Below are 21,757 nucleotides of genomic sequence, written 5' to 3'. Positions count from 1 at the left end.
GTGTGTGTGTGTGTGTGTGTGTGTGTGTGTGTGTGTGTGTGTGTGTGTGTGTGTGTGTGTGTGTGTGTGTGTGTGTGTGTGTTGTGGAGAGGTGGGAATAGACGTCAGAGATCCAGAAGGAGTTTCTCAGAATGGAAAGTTCTGTGGGGTGGGCATCTTAGCTGCTCTTTGACTCGATTCCATAGAAGGAGAAGATAGTGCTGACACTTTATGGAAGAAGTGGTCGGTGTCTCTGCAAGTTAAATCCCATCTTCTCCCCTAAACTCTCGCCTGGAAGGGATTTGATGAAGTGGATGTGAAAATACACTATGAAGCTGTAACTTACAGTAAGTGGCCCATCGGACCAGCCCCTCAGAGCCAGTGGGTGGCCAGGAAGCCAGGAGAAATAGCCGGGGAGGAGTCTAGTTTCCTGATCTCGGCAGGCTTCAGGAAGAGAGGCTAGTTATGCAGGGAATTTCCTGCCTTCGAAGTCCTTCATGCCAATAACCACAGCTCAGCAAATTCACCTCCTGGCTACTTTTGGGAATTTTCAAAAAATACCTCAGAAGCCCTTTTAGGTTTGTCCTTAAAATCCAAACCCATTTCAGGACTGGTTCATTTCTGAATCAGATTTTGGTAGAAAAAAACAACAAAACCTGACAATTAGTTTATTTCATCAGCTCTCAAAATGGAAGAAACTCTTTTATCTTTTCTTCTTTATTTGGAAATTCTGGGGTGGGGGGAGAATTTGTTCTTGAAAGAATAAGAGGTGGGTGGAGGGCAGGGAGAGGTTAGAAAAATACCTTGGTTTCTGGATGGCGCTGTCAGAGCTAGAGCCGGCCAGGGGCTAGGATAAGGCTGATTGGGGTGGGATGAGGCTGTCGGCAGCCGATTACACACAGTATTGTCACTTTAAGAAAAGGGGGAGGCCAGTCTAGGGAAAGGAAGGAGGAGTCAAGAAACAGACAGGCACCACCCCTGCCTGTTTTGAGGATGAGAGACGTGTGAGCTCAGGGGCCTGGACCCGATCATTAGGATCCCAGGGAACTGTTTTGCTTCCTATCTTAGAAAAGCAAAGTGGGTGGGAGGTGAGAGGTATGTGTCTTGATTTGAAGGAGCTGGGAAAACAGTGATGTCTTAGGTCAGCTGGTGCAGATGAAGTATTCCTGGGGTACACGCTGGGTAATTTGAGGGACAAGCAGTGCTTAAAGGGGAGATGGGGGATCTGAAAGCTTTGGTAAAGGCTATTTAGTTGTGACATCTACACCTGGTTGTCCTCTTCCCTTTTCTCGTGAACCCCTAAAGAGTGGCGAGCAGTAGAGAAATGGAACTAATTAGGAAGAGAAGAGGAGAGGTGTGGAAGAAAGGAGAGATCAAGGGCTGAGCTAGGAGGTATAAGAGAAGCCCAAGAGGGAATGAGATGCAATTTGTGTCTCCTCCCCCCGCCCCCCCCCCCCCCCACCGCCACCTCCCACCACCCTTTCTGTGGTACGTTCTGTCCCAGGAATGTGTGAGGAGGGAGGACTTCACTGGTACGTACCCAGGCTGGATGTTAACACAGTAATGATTCAGACCATTAGCAGTTGGTGTCTTTGTGGTTCAATCAATATTTGTTGAATAAACCTTAAGGCAAAGTGGTTATTTCTTATTTGTATCATCCAAATGATTGTTCCCAATCTTCTTTTCTTTCTCTCTCTCTCTTTTTTTTTTTTTTTTGCCCATGCTACGTGGCTCGCGGGATCTTAGTTCCCGACCAGGGATTAAACCCCAGGGCCACGGTAGTGAGAGCACCAAGTCCTAACCACTGGACTGCCAGAGAAATCCCCCCCCCCCCCCCCAATCTTTTCTTTGTATGGGCAAGAAAGACCCTTTCTGTGGTTAAATGGATGCCTGACTTTGTGCTGGAGTTTCAGTGTGCACTGCAGTTAGACTCACAAGGTGTAGTATGGACATGTTTAAAGCTAGTGTTAGACAAAATAAACAGCAGAAGGAAGAAGAATGAGCGGTGGGAATTCACTGAAGGGTCCAGCAGCTCCATCTGCCAGAAATGCTTTGGAGACCCAGTTCACGTTCCCGCTGTGAGCCTTGCCACAAACCTCAAGGGAGAAACTGCTGTAGTTTTCCGTGGAGGTCAGGAGAGCTGGCGGAAGTAGACACCTCCTTACATCTCACCATGGCAGCTGGCCCCTCTCAACTAGCCTCCAGTGGGTAGAACAGGAGAGCACCTTTCCTTCGTGCATAGATGTCATCTGGTGAAGAGAAATGGGTGTATTTCTTGTACTTGAATAAGACCTGTTGTCTTTGTTGGTGAACTCGTAGGTGCAGGAGTCATATCTCTGTTTATGAGGAAACAACCACTCTCTGCTCTGCAATTCAGAGAAAACACTGTCATAACCCATGTGAATGTAGGTGCTCTATAGCGGCTCTTAGAGAAGAGGCTGAGTTTGAGGACCTCAGGGCTGAGAGGACTGTCAAGGTCAGCTGGTACCTCTTCCTCTCTCGTCATGCTGTGACCCATGGAGGGCGACTCTCGTTAAAGTTCATTTGAATAGAGGATTAAAATAGGCACATGAGGCACTAATTAATTAAAAAAATCACATGAACATAGCCCCAAACTGAAAACAGTGCAAATATCCATCAATAGGAGAATGGATAAACAAAATGTGGTATGTTCATACAATGGAACACTATCCAGAAATAAAAAGAACAAATTACTGATACATCATGGATGAACCTAAAAAATATTACCATATTGAGCAAAAAAATACGAGGTTGATAAGAGGTTCAAGAATAGGCAAACTATACTATGGTGACAGAAGAAAAAAAAAAGGCGTTTACTTCTTGGGGTCAGGGTGGCTGTTGACTGGAATCAGGCATGAAAGAACTTTCTGGAATGATGGAAGTGTTTTATATTTTTATCCAGATACATGTTGCATGTGTGTGTGTGTATGTGTGTGTCATTGAGCTGTATACTTAAGGTTTGTACATTTTACTGAATGTAAATTATGCCAGAAAAAAAAACAAAACCCAAACGATGAACAATACAGAATGGGAAATATGTGGTTAACTGACTAAGGAACATGTACTGTTAATAATCTCAAAGAAGGAAACTGAATAGCAAGCAACACTAATAGAAGTCCCCTGACCTAGCAGTTTAAGTAACTTGGGCCTGTTACTTAATATCTCTGAATTTTAGTTTTTCTTTTATTAAAAAAAAAAAAAGGTTTCATCTGTTCCTTGCACACAGAACCTGCCACGTCAGATGGCACTGGTCTAGCAAGGGGAGGACACAAAGACTCCAATTGCAGACCTGATTGGATTCTGCCAGTACAGGGAGCCCAGTAACACAGAAATCAGGGTAGCTGCCAATGACAGCCCTGCCCTGTCTCCCTTTCCTGCCTTTCTGGTTACAGCCAGCACTGTGGGAGCTGTGAAAAGGCCTGTGTTTAGGGCCAGATGCGAGCCTCTCTCCTTCCTCCAAGGGGCTTGCTCCCGCTGTGCTCCAGAGCTGCTCTTGGGCTCCTCCAGCCCAACAGCCCTGAAAGGCTCTTTCTGTTTGGTGAATGAGTTTGAAGCCAGGGAGGGAGGGAGAGAGAGAGAGGGAATGAATCTGAGGACACTTGACTCACACCCAGCCCCAGTGCCTAAAATATGTGGCTAAGAATCCACGTCTAACTACCCTGTAGGGAGACGAATGACAAAGGCCCCCTTCAGGCAGTTCCAAAGACCTGTAAAGAGGTCCTGACGCCTCTCCTGCCCTCAGCAGCCCAGGCCACTGAGCTAGCTCTAAGCATGGTCTCTCCTACCACTTCACTTCCTCAGAGCACCCCAAAAAGGGGGAAGAGTGGGGTGTATGGTTTGGACCTGGTCACCAGAGCAGCACCTGGGTAGTTTTCCATCTTGCTTCATTTACTCCATCCTTTCTTCTGGACACAGGGAGACAGACAAGTTGTGTCTCTTGTTTGCTGATGGGAAAACTTAGGCTCTGAGATAAAGACCTCCTAATGGCAGTCCTCGGGCAGAGGGCACCCTTGCCCTCCCCGATTTACATTCAGGATCCATACAGGAAGCCAGCTTAGCTCCTTGACTTAGAGCAGAGTCAACAGGCCTTGGTCAAGGCATTCTTCTCACAGGAGCAGAGTTCAGTGACAGTCCAAATACTGACCCTGTGAGACCATAGATTCTTATGCAGGAAGGGAGGTGGAGATCAGAGACTGCAGTGCCATTTAATAGATAAGGAAACTTAAGCGGTGAAGTAACTTGCTTAGGGGTAAAGGCCAATCAGTGGCTGAACCAGGAAAAGAACACAAGTGGCCGTGTGGACTCCAATTCCTGAGCCAACTGGATAGAACTGACCACAGCATATCTGTCCCACTAGACCAGGCTTCTCAACTTCAGAGCTACTCACATTTTAGGCTGGATACTTCCTCGTTGAGGGGCACTGTTCTATGCACTGTAGCATGTTCAGCAGCATGCCTGGCTTCTACCCAGTAGATGCCAGTAGCACCCCTTAACCCAGTTGTGACAACCCAAAATGCCCTCAGACATTGCCAGATATCTCCTGGGGGATGGAATAGTCTGCGGTTGAGAACCACTGCAGTGCAGAGCCTGTGCTTTCAGTTCAACACGCAGAGATGCGCCGTGACGCATTTACTCTTTGTCGAGCTGTTCAGGTGTTAATCTGTGAGTTTTTTGAGGGCACAGACAGGGTCCGATTCCCCTTTATGTCTCCTGTGTCTTGCAGAGTATCTGGCGGGTGACAGATATGCAATAAAGGGTTTTGAATGAACAAATGAACCAACTCCCTGGGAGACACTGAAATTTAAACTTCCACTCCCTGGAAACCTGTATCATATTAAACATCAGCTGGGCAGTGGCTGGCGGAGGGGCAGGAGACTGACCTTCATGACCTTCTATCGGAGGGAGGGGGGGGGTGTCTCCTCTTCATCTGCTTTGTCATCCACTGTCCTGGCTCCACAGAGGCATCTTCTCCTTGAGCTTCTTTCCTCGTGCTCCAGGCTTAATTATGTGGCTTCTTTTCCTTCTTGCAAAAAGCCCCTAAATACTGCCATTAGCGGCCATGAGAGCCACGGGAGGATTTTTGTGATGGCGTCATAAAATTTTCGCATTGGGAAAAGTCATACGTAAAGTATAAAAGGAAACATTTCTACCACAAAATCCTAACTTACTGTTTTTCTTAATCCCAGAAATTTTCACAAATGTTGTCTTTGGGCAGGTGATTAGACTCTTGTGTGTCTGTTTTCCAAACAGTTAAGTGCATGAGAAGGTAGAATTCTTTTTGGTAACCCCCCCCACACACACAAAAAGTAAAAAACGATTTCAGAGGACCTTATATGCAAAGTTATACAATATAAGTCCCAGTGAATTTTAAGATTCTGGATCCTCGAAATTCACTGGAACTTTATGGTTTACTTTGGGCAGAATAAAAATGGAAGGAACGGAGAGAAAACATAGGCTGTTGGTTACATGGATCTCATAGGGGAATTAATTTAAAAAAAAGATGGACAGACCTTTCCAAAGACCTTACTGGCCAATTAATTCAAATGGACAAATTGACTTGAAGGTAAATGGTGAAAGAGGACACAGACAGAAATAAGGACAGAAAGGGGAATAAAGAAAGGGCAGTGAGAGGGAAGAATGATTTTGTTAGAAGAATGATTGGGTGCTATTGGCCTAATGTGATTTTACAGGTGAGGTTTGCTGAGCTGCTGAAGTGCATCCAGGACCCTACCATAGAGCCCTCCTGTCTGGCCTCACAGTGCTGGAATTTATATGATTGCTCTTCAGCCTAAATTTTAGTAGGTCACTATCAGGGATAACGACTTTTTTTTAAAAATTTTACTGAAGTATAGTTGATTTACAATGTTGTGTTTAATTTCTGCTGTAGAGCAAAATGATTCAGTTATATATATATATATATATATATATATATATATATATATATATATGTATTTCTTTTCCATTATGGTTTATCATAGGATATTGAATATAGTTCCCTGTGCTATGCAGTAGGACCTTATTGTTTATCCATCCTATATGCAATAGTTTGCATCTGCTAATCCCAAACTCCCAATCCTTCCCTCCCCCATCCGCCTCCCCCTTGGCAATTACAAGTCTGTTATCTATGTCTGTGAGTCTGTTTTTGTTTTGTAGGTATGATCATTTGTGTCATATTTTAGATTCCACATGTAAGTGATATCATATGATACTTGTCTTTTTCTTTCTGACTTGCTTTGCTTAGTATGATAATCTCTAGGTCCATCCATGTTGCTGCAAATGGCATTATTTCATTCTTTTTAATGGCTGAGTAATATTCCATTGTATATATGTTCCACATCTTCTTTAAGGGATAATGACTGTTGCTTATTTTTGACCAGTTGCTCTTGGGGACACAGGAGATAAACCTGTGAGATAGACCAGTGAGAGAGCCAGAAGGCTTGAGGTCCCAACTCAAAAGAGGACCTCTGAACGGGACCCATATCTGAGATGGGAGGGAGAGGTTGGGAAGGTGGAGAAGTGTCAGAGGTTTCAGGAAGATCTGGGGAGCAATTTGTTCTGGGACTGCCATTGAGAGAGGAGTTGGGGCAGGAGCTGGCCCCCTGGGTGTCCTGGGACTTGAGCAGGTCTGGGCAGCACATCAGGGAGGGAGACAGGACTTTCCAGCCCACCAGGGGTGCACAGACTCACAGAATTTTGAACTGGAAAGGTCTTAGGAATCTAGTTGAAACCTCACAATTTTTAGATTGGGCCCAGGGAGATTGACATATGCAAGCAGGAGGCCTCCCTCAAAAATGTCACCATTTCCTCTAGAGAAGTGGCCCCCATTTTCTCTGAGACCATAGAACATATTTATTGGTTTTTTAGATGACCTTAGGCAAGCAAGTCTGAAGCAGCCAGACATGAAACGTCTCCCAGCGAGATTTATCTCCGATGCTCCTCAATGCTGAACCTGGATGCATATCATTTTATATGCTTCTGGTGTGTATGCACAGAAATCCTCATCTGCAGGTGACCAGGACTGTGTGGTGACCAGAGCCAGCTGTGGGGGAGGGTACAGGAGATGGGGGTGGGGAGGGATGATGTGATCAGTTTGCCAGATTTAGCACACAAAAATACAGGACGCCCAGTTAAATTTGAATTTTAGATGAAGAATGAATGATTGTTTTTGTTGTTTGTTTTGTTGTTTTGTTTTGTTTTGTTTTGTTTGCGGTACGTGGGCTTCTCACTGCTGTGGCCTCTCCTGTTGTGGAGCACAGACTCCGGACGCGCAGGCTCAGCGGCCATGGCTCACAGGCCCAGCCGCTCCGCGGCATGTGGGATCTTCCTGGACCGGGGCATGAACCCGTGTCCCCTGCATTGGCAGGCGGACTCTCAACCACTGCGCCACCAGGGAAGCCCGAATGATGGTTTTTTTTTAGTATAAGTATGTCCCCTGTATTGCATGGGATATACTTACATACTAAAAAAATTATTCTCTGTTTATTTGAAATTCAAATCTAACTAGGCTTCCTGTATTTTATCTGGCATCCTTTCTTGGGACCCTCAGCAGCAAAGAAATCTGGATCCTTGATAATGGTAGTGATGTTGAGGGCATCGTGCTGCTCCTGTATCAGATGGAAGATGGCTGGTCCTCTTCTCTCGTAACTTCTCTCATTCACCTGGGGTTTCTAGAAGAGACAGGAAATCTTGTTGCCTTGTAGATGTCCAGGCAGTAAAGGAAGGATAGAACAGCGTTTGTAGGTCATCGCTACCACAAATTTCTTTCTCCAGTTCCCTTTTGTCTTGCTCTAGCAAGAGGAACAACTCGGTCTTTAAGGATTTGGGGACAGAAGGAAACATGGCTGGATAAAGCTAGCACACACTGACTGGAGCATGTGTCCTGGGGAGATAATGGCTCTGAACCTACTAAAATAAATGGTCTGCTTTGTTCTTGAATAATAATCATCTGGCAGCTTTGTTCTCTCTTCCCGGCAGCTGGATGAGGGGATTCTGATTTCAGAGGAAATTGGGTGACCTAGGGCTGGCCATTTTGGACAGAGGGGGAGGGGAGATTTACCACACCAGGGAGCCCCATGACGGTGATACAGCCCCTGCTGCAAAATATTTCCCCAATGCCTGTCTTAATGCCCAAACGTCTGCCATAAGTCTTAAGGTTAATGACCGTCACCTTAAAAAATGCATATTTCCCTGAGAACCAAAACATATTAAGTGATTATCCTTTCGAAATGAATTGGTTCCTTTTTTCTTTTTTTTTTTTTAAATAAACTTATAAACAATGGAAACTTACTTCTCATTGAATCCGTTCCATAGAGTCTTCCTAACCACACATTTGTCTGAAGGCAGGGTCTTAGGGTTGTTGGGTCCTAGGCCAGACGATTCTCTGGGGGACAGAGAGAGAGAGAGGTTGACCCACAGAGGAAGAATATGACAAAAGCCTAGAAATTAAGGGTCTGGGCAGTTCAGGAGGACAAGGGAAAGGGGAGAGGGGAGGAGAGACAGAGGGGAGGGGACGGGGTGAAACTACCTACCTTATTTGCTACCATCTCTGCCGGGGCTCTGTGGACAGAAGCACCCTCCACTCTCCAGACACATTTGGGCTGGGCATTGCTGAGGTCAGGGCACTGAGTTCCTGGCCTGCTCCTCCGTGTGAGTCGGGGAGCCAGTCAGCTCCACTTAGTTTTCTTGACTCTCCTCCCAAGTGCCAGGAGACAAGTGAGAGCACAGAGAAGGAAGGCTCTGCCTGGCTATAGCTGGGAGGAGTGTATTAGGCTGCAGGGAAGGGAAAACTCACATCCAGTGGCTTGAACCTTCTGGGGTTTCTTTTCCTCACATGACAGCAAGTCCAGAGTAGTCAGTATGGGCTGACTTAGTGCTTGAGCATGTCATCTGGGATCTGGGCAACGTCCGTCAGCCTGCAGTAGAGGAGGTCAAGGGGCTTGGTATTCAGTAAGCCTCAGTGGCCCGGAAGAAAATCACTGGAACACATTCAAGATAGCTCTGGCATTCTGGGCCTTTCTCTTTGCCACCTGGAGAAAAGTCCACCATCCTGATGTTGTGCTTTCCAGCACCATTCCTCTTGAAGTGGTTGAATGTTTCATTTCCTCCACAGATATCTGAGCCCATCTAGGTGCCACTTCTGTCTTCCCCTCTATTTGGGAGGGTACCAAGAGCACTGCAGGGTCCGGTTTGGGGCCTGGATCTCAGTAGACTCTCTGGACACAGGATTACTTTTTGCTGAGCCTTCCATCCAAAACCTACTTTCCAGGAGAGCAGTGGTCACAACTCTTGCTTCCCCTACCCAAAGAATTCTTTTGCTGCAGTCAATTCAGTACCATTTTATTCCTGAAGACTAAAGCCTGAGAAAAGATACAGTGGATGACTTGAAGGTCAGAGAGGTGGGCTAGCTGGAGCAATGCCTGCAACTTTCCACTGAGAGTGAACATTCCTGCTCCCCCTAAAATGTCTGTAAGTCCCCGAGGTTGCCCTCTGCCCAGTCTTGGCCAGCTGACTGAATACTATTTCTACTAATACTATTTCTAATTCTGATAACAGCAAAATTTGGAGTGTGATGAAGCTGGTTGCAAACTTCTCTCCATGGATGGATAGATCATGACATAAATGGGGGTTAGTGGTTCCAGGAGCATAGCCTGCACTCTGATTGGAGCCAGATGTCCTAGAAATGTGTCCTCTAGGTTCCAAAGGATAAAGAATGTGTAGCATGTCCTCTCCATGTGGCAAAAGTTGCCTGATTTAGTGACAGTAAGAGCTTTGGAATCAGGAGGCCAGGAGGTAAGCCCTGGTTTCTTCCCCTCTCTAGTTGAATGGGGCCGTACAAGTACTTAAGCTCTCAGAGAGATTGTTTCCTCCTCTGTAAAATAGGGATAAAAATCCTGGATTGCTGCTCTCATGGGAAGGTCATGGATATGAATATGAATTTCAAATGCTGAGCTAGTGCACAGCTTTAAGTAAGTACAGTTTGGTGATTGTGATCATAATTGTGGATGGAGAGTGTTAATTTCATAATCAAGGGACAGTCTGTTTGGCCCCTGATTGTCTCTGACCAAGACAGTGATTTCTAAAGCAGTACCTTGAATGAAGTAGCTGCTCATCAAAGTAAAAGTGACATGAATTAGTTCAGATGGACAAATGTCAAAGGCCCTTTCTTCTCTGTTTCATCTCACCCCAGGACTAGGACCGCTGTGGATTCAAAGGGATTGTCCATTCTGAGACACCACACATCACTCAATGTGCCCGTGAGCCAGGGCTGGCCACCAGTAAGGCAAAGTCCCATTGAATGAATCCCTTCTGCCTGAAAGGACATGAGAACTGCTTCCCGGTGGACACCCTTGTTTGTTCTAGCTCTGGTCTTCCCCAGGAACTCTTCTTTGCTACTAGAAATTAGTTTTTAATTTTCTGGTTACAAAAAAATACTTTCGTGTGAAAAATCATTGGCTATCTCCAAAATGATTAAAGGAAGGCAACCATCCAGAAGATTCCAGTAAAAACCTTAGTGGATCCAAGCATCCTGTGCATGGACATGGGGAATGCAAAGGGACAGAAGAAACAATGGCTTTTATTGAGTAGCTACTATGTGCCAGACACTGCATGACATGTATTATTTACATGTAAACATTTAATTCTCACATCAACCCACTGGGGTAACTACTACTGTACCACTTTACAGATGAGGAAACTGAGGTGCAGGGAGATCAGGGAATGTACCCATACAGCTAGGAAGTAGCAGGGCTGGGGCCTAAACCCAGAACTGTCTGATTGCAAAGCCCATCTCTTAACCACCGTGCAGTTATTTACCTCTTTGCCTTTTCTCCCCAACTTGTGATTTCCAATCAACCTAAGAGAAAACATACCTCTTTTGCCCTCTGACTACCCATGTCTCCTTTCTTCTGTCGGGCAGCTCTGGGTTGAATTCCACAGTGAGCCTCTGCTGAAAGGAGAATGGGCTTTGGTGTGGAGCTCTGGCCCAGGCAGGCTTTGAAGCTATAAGCAGTCTGGCCCCCTCTTTGGCAATGACCATGCCCCTGGCACTAAGGGTGATGTAGATGCCCCTGGCAATGCTTGGTGGGGGGGCAGGGCTTAAAGGTTCAGGGACAGGATATTCTGCCACCATGGGGCACTACCTGAGGCAGGCGGGTGTCCTGCCAGCACTGTCCTCCTAACCCCAACACCACAGGCAATCCGAGGACAGAGCTGAAGTCTCTCTTTTCACTTTCTCCTTTGAAATGGGCATAATGATGGGATACCAAGGGATAAAAGGTTGAGAACACGTGTTTTGCCAGAATCAACCCCATGCCTCCCTCCTGTGCAAGTCCTGCAGAGGTGCTCCTGGCTGCTGCTTCTCATCTTAGATCAGTGCTGGAGCCACACATCCGGGCAGTCTTCCCTGAAGACCCAGGCTGGGTTAGGGCGCCCTCTCTCTGTGCATTCTGCTATCACTGTGCCTTATTAGCGCGTTAACGCTATCAGTGCATTTATTACCCGTTTCCTCATCAGTCTCCTTGGCTCCTTGAGGGCCAGACTACATTTCCTGGCATGTAGTAGATTCTTCTGCATGTTTGTTGATCTGAACCTAAACTGAGTTGAAGAAAAGATCAATATCCATTTCAAAGGTTTTCGTTGTTGTTGTCTTTCATTTGTTTTTAATAGCGGATGCTTCCACGTGTTAGGCAGAGCTATTCCTCAGAATGTTAGACATCTTTGGGAGTTTCTTTGCCTCATTCAGATCTCTGGGTCATGACTTAGTGTTCCAGGGAACTCCAGGGGGAAAATAAATCATTTGCTTCTGCAAACCCTAATGTCCACTGTTCTAATAAAGGATCCCAGCTGTGACAAGGAGATTATTTACTTGAAACTAATGAGTAAAGCTAATTATTGCAGTAGATTTGGACAGGAACAGAGTGTACCAGAGCAGGCTGCTGACAGATGTCCCCAGTCGTCCAACTTGGCAACTGAGCCAGCAAGCCCACTAGATGTGCCAGTGCCTTTTGGTCCTTGAATTGCATGTTCAATAGCAAACAGACCTTAGGATTGTGGTTTGCCGCTCAATTTTCTGAGAAGAGCCAAGAATGGATTTCTGTGGCTTGTTCTTTTTCTCCCTGGTTCCAATTTTGGAAAACTATATAATAAAACAAAGTCTGACCTTTTGGAGGGTGTGGGATTAGAGGTCCACCCACCACTTCCACAACTTCATTCTTCACAACTCCTACCTGGCTCCTCTCTTCCACTTCCTTTTTGCAGTACGCGGGCCCCTCACTGCTGTGGCCTCTCCCGTTGCGGAGCACGGGCTCCGGACGCGCAGGCCCAGCGGCCACGGCTCACGGGCCCAGCCGCTCTGCGGCATGTGGGATCTTCCCGGACCGGGGCACGAACCCGCGTCCCCTGCATCAGCAGGCGGACTCTCAACCACTGCGCCACCAGGGAAGCCCGGAAACCCACTTCTTGCCTGCTGCTCACAAATGCCTGCTTCCCATGGCTCAGGCTTATGTTTCCTTCCCTGTCTGTAGTCGGAGCCTTGTCCCTCCTAACACAACTGCAGCTTACCTGCCGGGAAATCACTGCCATCGACCCCACCTGATGATGTTCATGCCCTTATCTGGCATCCTGAGCCGTGCTTGTCCCAGATGCCAAATCCCATTCTACTGAACTACGTGGGGCATCCAAATTCTTTCCTTTTGGTGGAATTTTGTTAAAATTGGACCTGAGAGGGAGTAATAGTGGTATAGGATGAGAATTAAATGCATGAATTAGATAACATAGAGTGCTTAGTCCAGTGTCTGGCACAATTTATGTACATTTAAAATATATATAAACTGAATCACTGCTCTACAGCAGAAACTAACACAATATCGTATAAATCAGATACTTCAGTAAAAAATAAAAGATGTACATTTTTAGACATTTAATGTTAATATGCATCTTCAGCGTATATATTGTGAAACCCAACTCTGTTCTCTACACTGAATAACGGGAATAACTACCCACCCCCCGCCCATAAACCGTAGTCTCTGCTCTCAGTGTGTTTGTATTTTGGAGGGAATGACAAGAGACGTGTCCCAAGCTAGAAGCAGTCTGCATGTGCTGCACAGGCCACAGGGAGAGAGGTGGTGTGCAGCACAGGCTGAAGGATCGTTGGGATTTAAAGTGAGGCAAGGACAGCCATGGGTGAAGTTAATTGGAAAAGGCTTAATGGGGAAGGGTAGTCTGAAAGTGTAGGTACTGTTTTGCCAGAGACTATTGGAGAAGGCACCCTAGGTGTGGGGAAATGTGCGGGGAAGCCCAGAGATCGTTAAGAGGAGGAGAGGGCAGAAAAGGATGAGAGGACTCTGAGGTGTGCAGGGTCTGATGGGCCATTGATTGGGTCTGTAGGAGCTGAGGATGTGATGGCCCCTGGGGTTGGATTGTTAGTGAAACTGAGCAGCAATGACTTCAGAGAGGGGTTGGTAGATGGTGGGTATTTCAAAATCGGAGTTAGGAAAACATCGGTTTTCCTTGGAATTCTGGAGGGAGGAGCGTTACCCAGCTGAAGTTAGAAGCGGTCAGAGGAAGAGAGTCTATGTGTTCGAGAGGAATGGGGCTGAGATGTGCTCTGGAAAATGGCCAAGATGAAGTGGAAAGGCGTGCAGATGGCCGACAACAAGGGCAATTCAGCTCTAGGAAATGGAGCCTCACAATATGAACCACGGAGGCTGTAGCAGGAAGCTCTGGGGCAAAAAACAGTGGGCACCCATTGTTTTGTTTTTGCACTGAATTAGCAAGCACACGCTGTGCTTTGTGCTTTCAATCCTTAAGGACAAATAAGAAATTTTGATGGATCTAAGTTCTTGAATTTTTAAAAACTTTCAATAGAGAGATTCTTATCCCATACAATTGGTCAAAATAAAAAAAAAAGTTGACAAATCAATATAAAAATAGGACCTATGTACCTTAAGCATTTTAATTTAAAACATAAAATGTACATTCCCTAACATTTTGATATTCAGCCTAGGCTTTTCCTCTGACCATGGGGATGCTGATTGTAGTTCTCTATTTTCTTTCTTATATAAACAGCATTCTTAATGAATCAATAATGGCCCCCAAATCCTTTGCTGCTCCTTCCATTGAGGGGTGGAGTCCAATTCTCCTCTACTTGCTTTGAGCTTACCTTGGTGATTTTCTTGACCTACAGAATGCAGCGGAAGTGGCATTCTGGGAATTCCATGTCTAGACTTTAAACTCCCTGCTGGGCTCCTTGGAATGCTCTTTGGGAAGCTCATGGGAGCTGCCATCTAAGAATTCACTACCTTGAGTTCCCCCGGTTTGAAAGGCCACATATGGGTGCTCCAGAGGACAGTCCCAGCTAGGCTCAGCTTTCCAGGCCTCCCCATGAAGCCACAAGACGTGTGGGTGCAGCTGTCTTGGGTCTCCTTCACCGATACCACGTGGAACAGAAAATCTGAACGGCTGAGCCCTCTCTGAATTTCTAGCCCACAAAATTGCGAGCTAGTAAAGTGGTGGTTGTTTTAAGCCACCAATTTTGGGGGCAGTTTGGTATATAATAGATACCTGGAACTTTGTTGTAAAGAAGGCTGGGCACGTATTCATAGAGCTGGGAGAGATAGAGATCAGGTAGTTCAGCTCTCTGATGTGCACATGAGAATTCTGAATACTGGCAGAGGCTTCCAGAAACTGACATCAAAATGCCGTGATCATACAGAGAATTACCTGAGCCTCCTAATTTCAGCTTCACCTTTCCTGCCCTTGAAAGTGAGGGGTCTCCTGTGTTTACCTTTCCTGGATAAACTTGCTGGAAAAGCACCAGCAAGCCGAGTTAGATATATAGAGTCAGCCACATCATCTTGGCCATGGGAAGTTGTTCCAAGAATCTGTTCTTCAGCAGTTGGTGTCTGCCTTCCCCAGGGCCCCAGAGAGTCTCTGAGGTCAGGGACTGCATTTCCTGGTTGTCTGACTTCACTCTCCTTCCCATTCCTTCCACAGGATAGGCTCCCTCCAGCCCAGTGGGGGCAGCAGCCACACTTAGGGAGAGCTTAGAGCTTCTTACCTGAATGCCAAGTCTTCCATAGATGATCCATGACCAGGTCCAGCCCCATGGACATGCGACCAGCATGGTTGCTCAGAGCCCAATACAGAGAGGAGCCTCAAGCTTGCTGTAATGCTCTGCGGGCGCCATCTTGAAATTCTTAGATGGGCCCTGCACTTTCATTTTACACTGGCCCTGAAAATTACGTAGGTAGTCCTGCCATGACTCATACCACCCGTGGTTGAGATCAGGCACCATGGCTGTTTCCTTAGTACAGCCTGTATTATCTCACTGAGAACTGGTGGAGGGGTGGTCAGTGAGGAAGAGAAAACCATGTGGAAAAATGAATGCTGTATTCCTGTTTCCCATATTAAACGATAAACTGAGGCATATTAAAAATTTTAAGAGTTTATTTGAGAAGAAAATCGATTGGAATCAGGCAGCACCAAACTGGACGTATGGTGAGGAGCTCTCTGACAGGCAGGAGCTGGGGAGAGACTTACAGAGAGAAACCGGGGAAGCAGAGTAAGGAAATTATTTGATTGGCTGTAGCGTAAAGCCTGGCTGGGTGTTTGTGGTTGGTTGTCCTTAGCATCTTGACTTTGTGACTTTGAGGCATTTACAGGATTAGACTTTGGTTTGAGCAGGCTGCCATGGCATTAGAGCCTTGTCAAATGGCCTCCTTGTTTGATTACTTTAACACCCTCTGTAAGACAGAGCCCCTTCCCTGTGCCCACAGCTGACAAAATGACCCACCCTGGGCAGGACTGACTGGGTGTGAGGGGTGCTTGGCTGGGAATGAGTCTGGAGGCAGACAGTGCCCTGCAGTTCAGGCCAAAACCCAGCTGCTTTCTCAGTCCTCCCTCACTAGGAGCCGAGGGGAGGAAGGGCCTTTCTCACCAGCCCGGTTTTCCTACAAAGGGAGACACAGGCAGTGAAGGGCAAGAGGCGTGGCAATAACTGGGGCAGGGCTGGGCCTGGGGTGCCCGGACACCCACAGTGTTTAAGAGAGGGAAGAAATGAAGAGCTAGGTCCCACCCAAGGCCTTGACAGAGGCCTAGGAAGCTGGGGCAGGGGTTAAGAAGACCCACACTCCCTCCTGCCGTAAACGTGAATCCCACTCACCCTCTGGCTAAGTACCCCCTCCTCATGCAAACTGTTCCACTCTTGGCAATCATTTAAAAACTCTCTTCTGCCTGCTGTCAGCTTGCCATTTCACATACCTGCTCAGATCCAAACACAGCTGTCTCTTCTTTGTCTACCACCTGTGTCTCGAAAAATCAATCAGGCTGGGCCTGAGGTTCCACAGTGGGTGATCCTTCGCCTGTTCACTTTCTCTTCGCTCTCCTAGAACAGTGATTCTCCAAGTGGTGTTCCTGAACTGGCAGCATCAGCCCTACCTGGTAAATTGCTAGAAATGCAAATTCTTGGACACACCACCTCAGACCTACTGAATCAGAAACTCTGGGCATGAGGCTGGTGATCTGTTGATTGACAAGCTGTCCAGGTGATTCTAGTGATCACTAAGCTTTGAGAACCCCTCTCCTTGAGACCCATGGCTGAAATAAGGCCCTCTACCGGAGCCTACGATTTCAGCACTGACACCTGTGTGACAGATGCGGCTTTTTTGCAAAGGAAAGCAGTAGTAATTCTTTCACGTATGAAACCCCTCCTCCACACACACAGGCACACGAAAATACACATAAAAAGGAAAAATGCTTTTCTTCTCATTCCTCCTCTATTTAACATCTGTTACCCATGCTTTGAGTCCTTTGAACAAGAGCATCGGCGTTAGAATAATTGCATGCAGGGTGTCTGGAAGGCAGGTGAGGCCGGCCACTTTTAAAGCAAGCTGAGAACAAACACAGCATACTGAGCCCCAGCCAGCCTTCTGCTGCTAGAGACAGAGGTGGAATTTATGTTTTGCTGGGATGATACCCCCTAAAGGGCTGCCTTACCTTGAGGCCTTAATTAGAAGCAGCAGTAGCCCTCGGGCCTGCTGAGTTTCTATCTGATGTGATTGCACAAAAGAGCTGGACCTTTTGTTATTTAACATATTCTGAAAAGCTTTTTCATAAAATCCCTTTTCCAGTTTCTTATTTCTTGTCACACACACCAGGGTAAATTTTAAAAGATTTATACAGGGCAAACAATTAGTGATATCTGGTTTTCCCATGTTTGCCATAGATTATCAGATTTAATTTATGTCATTTCTGCCCTATTTTCTCTCTCTCACAGGGTCCTGTCCTGCTCCAGCTACCTTCCCATGCATTCATCACTGCCCTTCCCTCCCTCCTCCCTGTGGCTCTCTTTCCTTTTTCTTTGCATCTTTCTAGAGAGGGCCTAGTGTCTAGTATTAGCTTGGAAGCCTGAACATATAAAAACAAAATTCAATATAAAAGCGAGAATTTCCACTGGAGATGTTGGTATTTTAATTTCATAATTGCACCCCCCGATAAATCAAACTAAAGAGCTACAGAGATTTTCTTGTGCTTTTCTTTATACCAATATAGGCAAGAGAGGACATGCCACATGCTGTGAGATGTCAGCTGTAAGCTATCTGAATGGCCAGTAAGGAGCTGGAAAGAACAGAGATGAGACTGTCTTCCTTGATCTGCCACATATGTCACGTAAATGAGTTCATGGGCTTAGCCCATTGCAGCTCTTGGCTCGTGATAAGTCCTAGCTAACTGTCTGCTGTGTGGTACTTAACTGCATAACAGAGAACCCTTATCCTGGGTTAACAGGAAACACATAAGAACGATGTCTTCTGACCCAGGAAGGGGGTCTTGCCCCAGGATCTGTGGATCTGCATTGACTGGACAAAGTCTCTCGTTGCTCTCTGTCTTGATTCTCTGGGTTTTCAAATCATGGATTACTCTTTTGTTGTTGTTCTTGTTTTTAATGTCACTTAACTCTCCTTAAGCACAAAAGGGAATTTATTGGATGAATACTGGAGTATCTCAAGAATCAAGGCCAAGAACTATAGCCTGAGCTTCATGAAAGGCTGGAACTAGGAACTGAGTGGAAAGCCATCAAGAACCTAGTAGTTATTTCATTCTCCCTTTTCTCTCTCTCACGTGGGGCCAGCTGGACTCTTTGCTTCTTTCTCAAGGATGATCCGTGCTTCTTTTTGTCTGTAGACCAGCTTTTACTTCTTTGGCGTGAGCGTGGATAAGCGTGGCTGCCACAAAATGGCACACTTTGCTCCCTAGTTCAAAGCGGAGTCTTGAGGATGGTGTTCCAACTCCCAACACCTGCTAGAGAAGCTGAGCAGTGCAGGTTGGGTCAGTTGTGACCTAGGCTGTGAGTCATGTGATACCAGCATTACTGCCATTGTTTAGTTCATTAGGTGGGGATTTATTCTGTTAAGAAAAAGTATCTCAAATTTGGAAATAAGGCAAAAGAAAGACAGCTTGTCCTTTCAATGTCATATTGGAGTGTTGCTTAACCACCTTAGGGTTCTTTAATTATCTAGAGGAATGTATCTTTATATGACTCACTTTCTCCTACTGATTAAAGGCCAAGACTCTGAAATTACATGATAACTAATAGATTTTGTCCAGTAGATATTCAAGTGATTTCTATCTGGTAGAAAATATAACCAAAGTTTTTGGTTTTATTGCCCATAAGCATGTTAACTAGTTTTGTACCTAACCTAGCAATATTATTCCAACGTTCTCTTTCTTTAAGGACTGTATATTCTTTTAACTTATAATTCTCCTTTGAACCAGCCTCACTATCCTGCTGATTTCCTCAGAAATGAAGTGGGCAAATCTTGACATATGTTTATTTTGTATTTGTATGAGAGGCATGTTGTTAACTTTTTGAACATTATATTTTTTTTAGTTTTCAGAAAAAAAAGGGGAGGAGGATTGAGTTGATACCTCAAAGTTATCTACTATAGCTTCTATTTTGGTTCCTATGAATTTCCTGGGTTTTTTATGTGTGTGTTTTTTTTTTTCAGTATGTGGGCCTCTCACTGTTGTGGCCTCTCCCGTTGCGGAGCACAGGCTCCGGACGCGCAGGCTCAGTGGCCATGGCTCACAGGCCCAGCCACTCCGCAGCATGTGGGATCTTCCTGGACCGGGGCACGAACCCGTGTCCCCTGCATCGGCAGGCGGACTCTCAATCACTGCGCCACCAGGGAAGCCCGAATTTCCTGTTTTTTAATGGCTTCCACAACATTTAGCCAATGATCTGGTCTTTTGTTTTATTGAGAGTCTGCTGTTAGTATACTTTTTCACTCTTTGCTGGTCTGAAATATATTTATTTTATCCTTGTTCCTAAAAGGAACTATCATTGGATGTACATTCTAAGTCGACATTCTAAGACTCTCTCTTAGGTTTTTGAAAGTATTATTCTACTGCCTTCTGGCTTTATTTGTTGCTTTCAGAAGTCAGAAGTAAATCTAACTGTTATTCTATCATAGGTAATTTTTCTTTTCTCTCTGGTTGCTTTTAAGATCTTCTTTTTTTCTTTGGTATTCTTTGAATAAAAAAAGTGTGGATTTTTAAACTTTACATCTCTTGAAATTCATAGGGCTTCCTGATTCTGAGGATTTGTGATTTTCATCAATTCTTTGAAAAATTCAGTTAATACCTCCTCAGATGTTGAGGAGATATTCCCATTATTTATGTTATTTCATTTCAGAATTCCAAGTAATTATATGTTAATATTCTTATCTTAAGGTAAATATTCTTACCTTATCCTTCACGTCATTTAACTTCTATTTAATCATCTTCTCCCCCTATTCTGTGCTGTATTCTGGATAGTTTCTCCAAATCTATCTTTCAGTTTACTAATTCTTTCTTTAACAGTGGCTAATATTCTCTTCTTCTTGAGAATAATGCATGAAAAGGTATTCAACAGCATTATAAGTAGGAAAATGCAAATTGGAATTATTACCTTCTCATCAGAATGGCTAAAATCGAAAAGAAAAATAGTTCCAAATGGTGATAAGAATGTAGAGCAGTAGTTACGCTGCTGGTGGAGTGTGATTGGGTACAGCCCTTTTAGAAAACAGTTATCATTATTTACTCATGTTGACACTCCTCATACCCTTTGAGCTAGTAATTCTACTGATAAGTGTATAATTAAGAGAAATACAGGCACATATTCACTAAGAGACTTACAAGATTATTCATAGCAACATTATTCATAATGGCCCCAAACTGGCTTTAACTCAGATGTCCATTAAGAGTAGAATGATAGGGCTTCCCTGGTGACGCAGTTGTTGAGAGTCCACCTGCCGATGCAGGGGATGAGGGTTCGTGCCCCAGTCTGGGAAGATCCCACATGCCGCGGAGCAGCTGGACCTGTGAGCCATGGCCGGCTGAGCCTGTGCGTCCGGAGCCTGTGCTCCGCAACGGGAGAGGCCACAACAGTGAGAGACCTGCGTACCACAAAAAAAAAAAAAAAAAAAAAGAAAGAGTAGAATGATAATTAATCATGATATATTTATACAATGGAGAATTATAAGCAATTATAACAAACTCTAGTTATAAACAATAATGTGGATGCATTTCACAAGCCTAATGTTGAGTGAAAGCAACTAAATTCAAAAGAATACTCTGTATGAACCCATTTATAAACAAACAGAAAACCAAAACAGTCTGGCAAAACTAAACTCTTGTATTTAGGGGCAAACACTTTGGAGTTAAAACTATGAAAAAAGGAAAAGATAACCATAAAAGTCAGGATAATGGTTAGCTTTGGGGAGGGGTGATAGTATAGAGATGGGAAGGGATGCTCAGGGGTTTTCTGGGGTACATGTAACATTCTATTTTTTGACCTAGTTGGTGGTTACTTGAGTGTTCATTTGGTAAAAAATCATTGAACTATATGCATTCTCTCAGTAAAAGCAGAAAAACTGTTTCATAAAATCCAACATTAACTTAATGATAAAGACTCTTAACAAATCAGGAATAGAATGGAATTTTTTAAACCGGATAAAGAACATCAGTGTACAAAGAAAACTTACAGCAAATGCCACACTTAATGATGAAATTGAGAAAGCAGATCCTTTAGCAAGCAGGGACAAGACAAGAATCCCTGTTTTTAACCACTTCTTAGCCAGTACAGTAAAGAAAAAAAGAAAGATTTATAGGGTATAAGGATTAGAAAGGAAGACACCACACTATCATTATTCACAGATGATATGATTGTTTGCATAGAGTCATAGACAATTTGTTAGAATAATAAGAGTTTGGCAAGGTTGCCAATTATAAACACGATATAAACAAGGCAATTGCATTTTTACACACCAGTAACATTTGGAAAATTTAATTTGATAAAGTTATCATTATAATAGCAATAAAAATGTAAGGAAAATATGTCCATTTTTTCCAAATTTGAGCTCGTTTGGAGCTCAAATTTCCAGTAAAAATACCAACATGGTTTTTCATGGAAGTTGGCAAGCTGGCTCTAATATTTATGTGGCAGGGCAAAAGTCCGAGACTAGCCAACACAGTCTACAAGAAAAAAGAACAGAGAGGGGGGATTTGCCTTCTTAGCTATCAAGCCTCATTATAAAATAATAATAAAGAGAGTGAGATATTAGTGCAGGGATAGACAGAAAAGCCACTGTCACAAAACAGCCTAGACACAGACCTAAGCATATTTGGAAATTTGATAAATGGAAAAAGTGGCATTACAGAAAAGTGGGGAAGTGCTACACTATTCAGTAATTATTCATATGGAAAATAAATGAAATTGGAACTC

The sequence above is a fragment of the Aethalodelphis obliquidens genome, unplaced genomic scaffold (assembly GCF_003676395.1).
Source record: "Aethalodelphis obliquidens isolate GAN/ISIS:26980383/991018 unplaced genomic scaffold, ASM367639v1 scaffold5, whole genome shotgun sequence".
Taxonomy (NCBI): domain Eukaryota; kingdom Metazoa; phylum Chordata; class Mammalia; order Artiodactyla; family Delphinidae; genus Aethalodelphis; species Aethalodelphis obliquidens.
Note: the sequence above shows the minus strand (reverse complement) of the source record.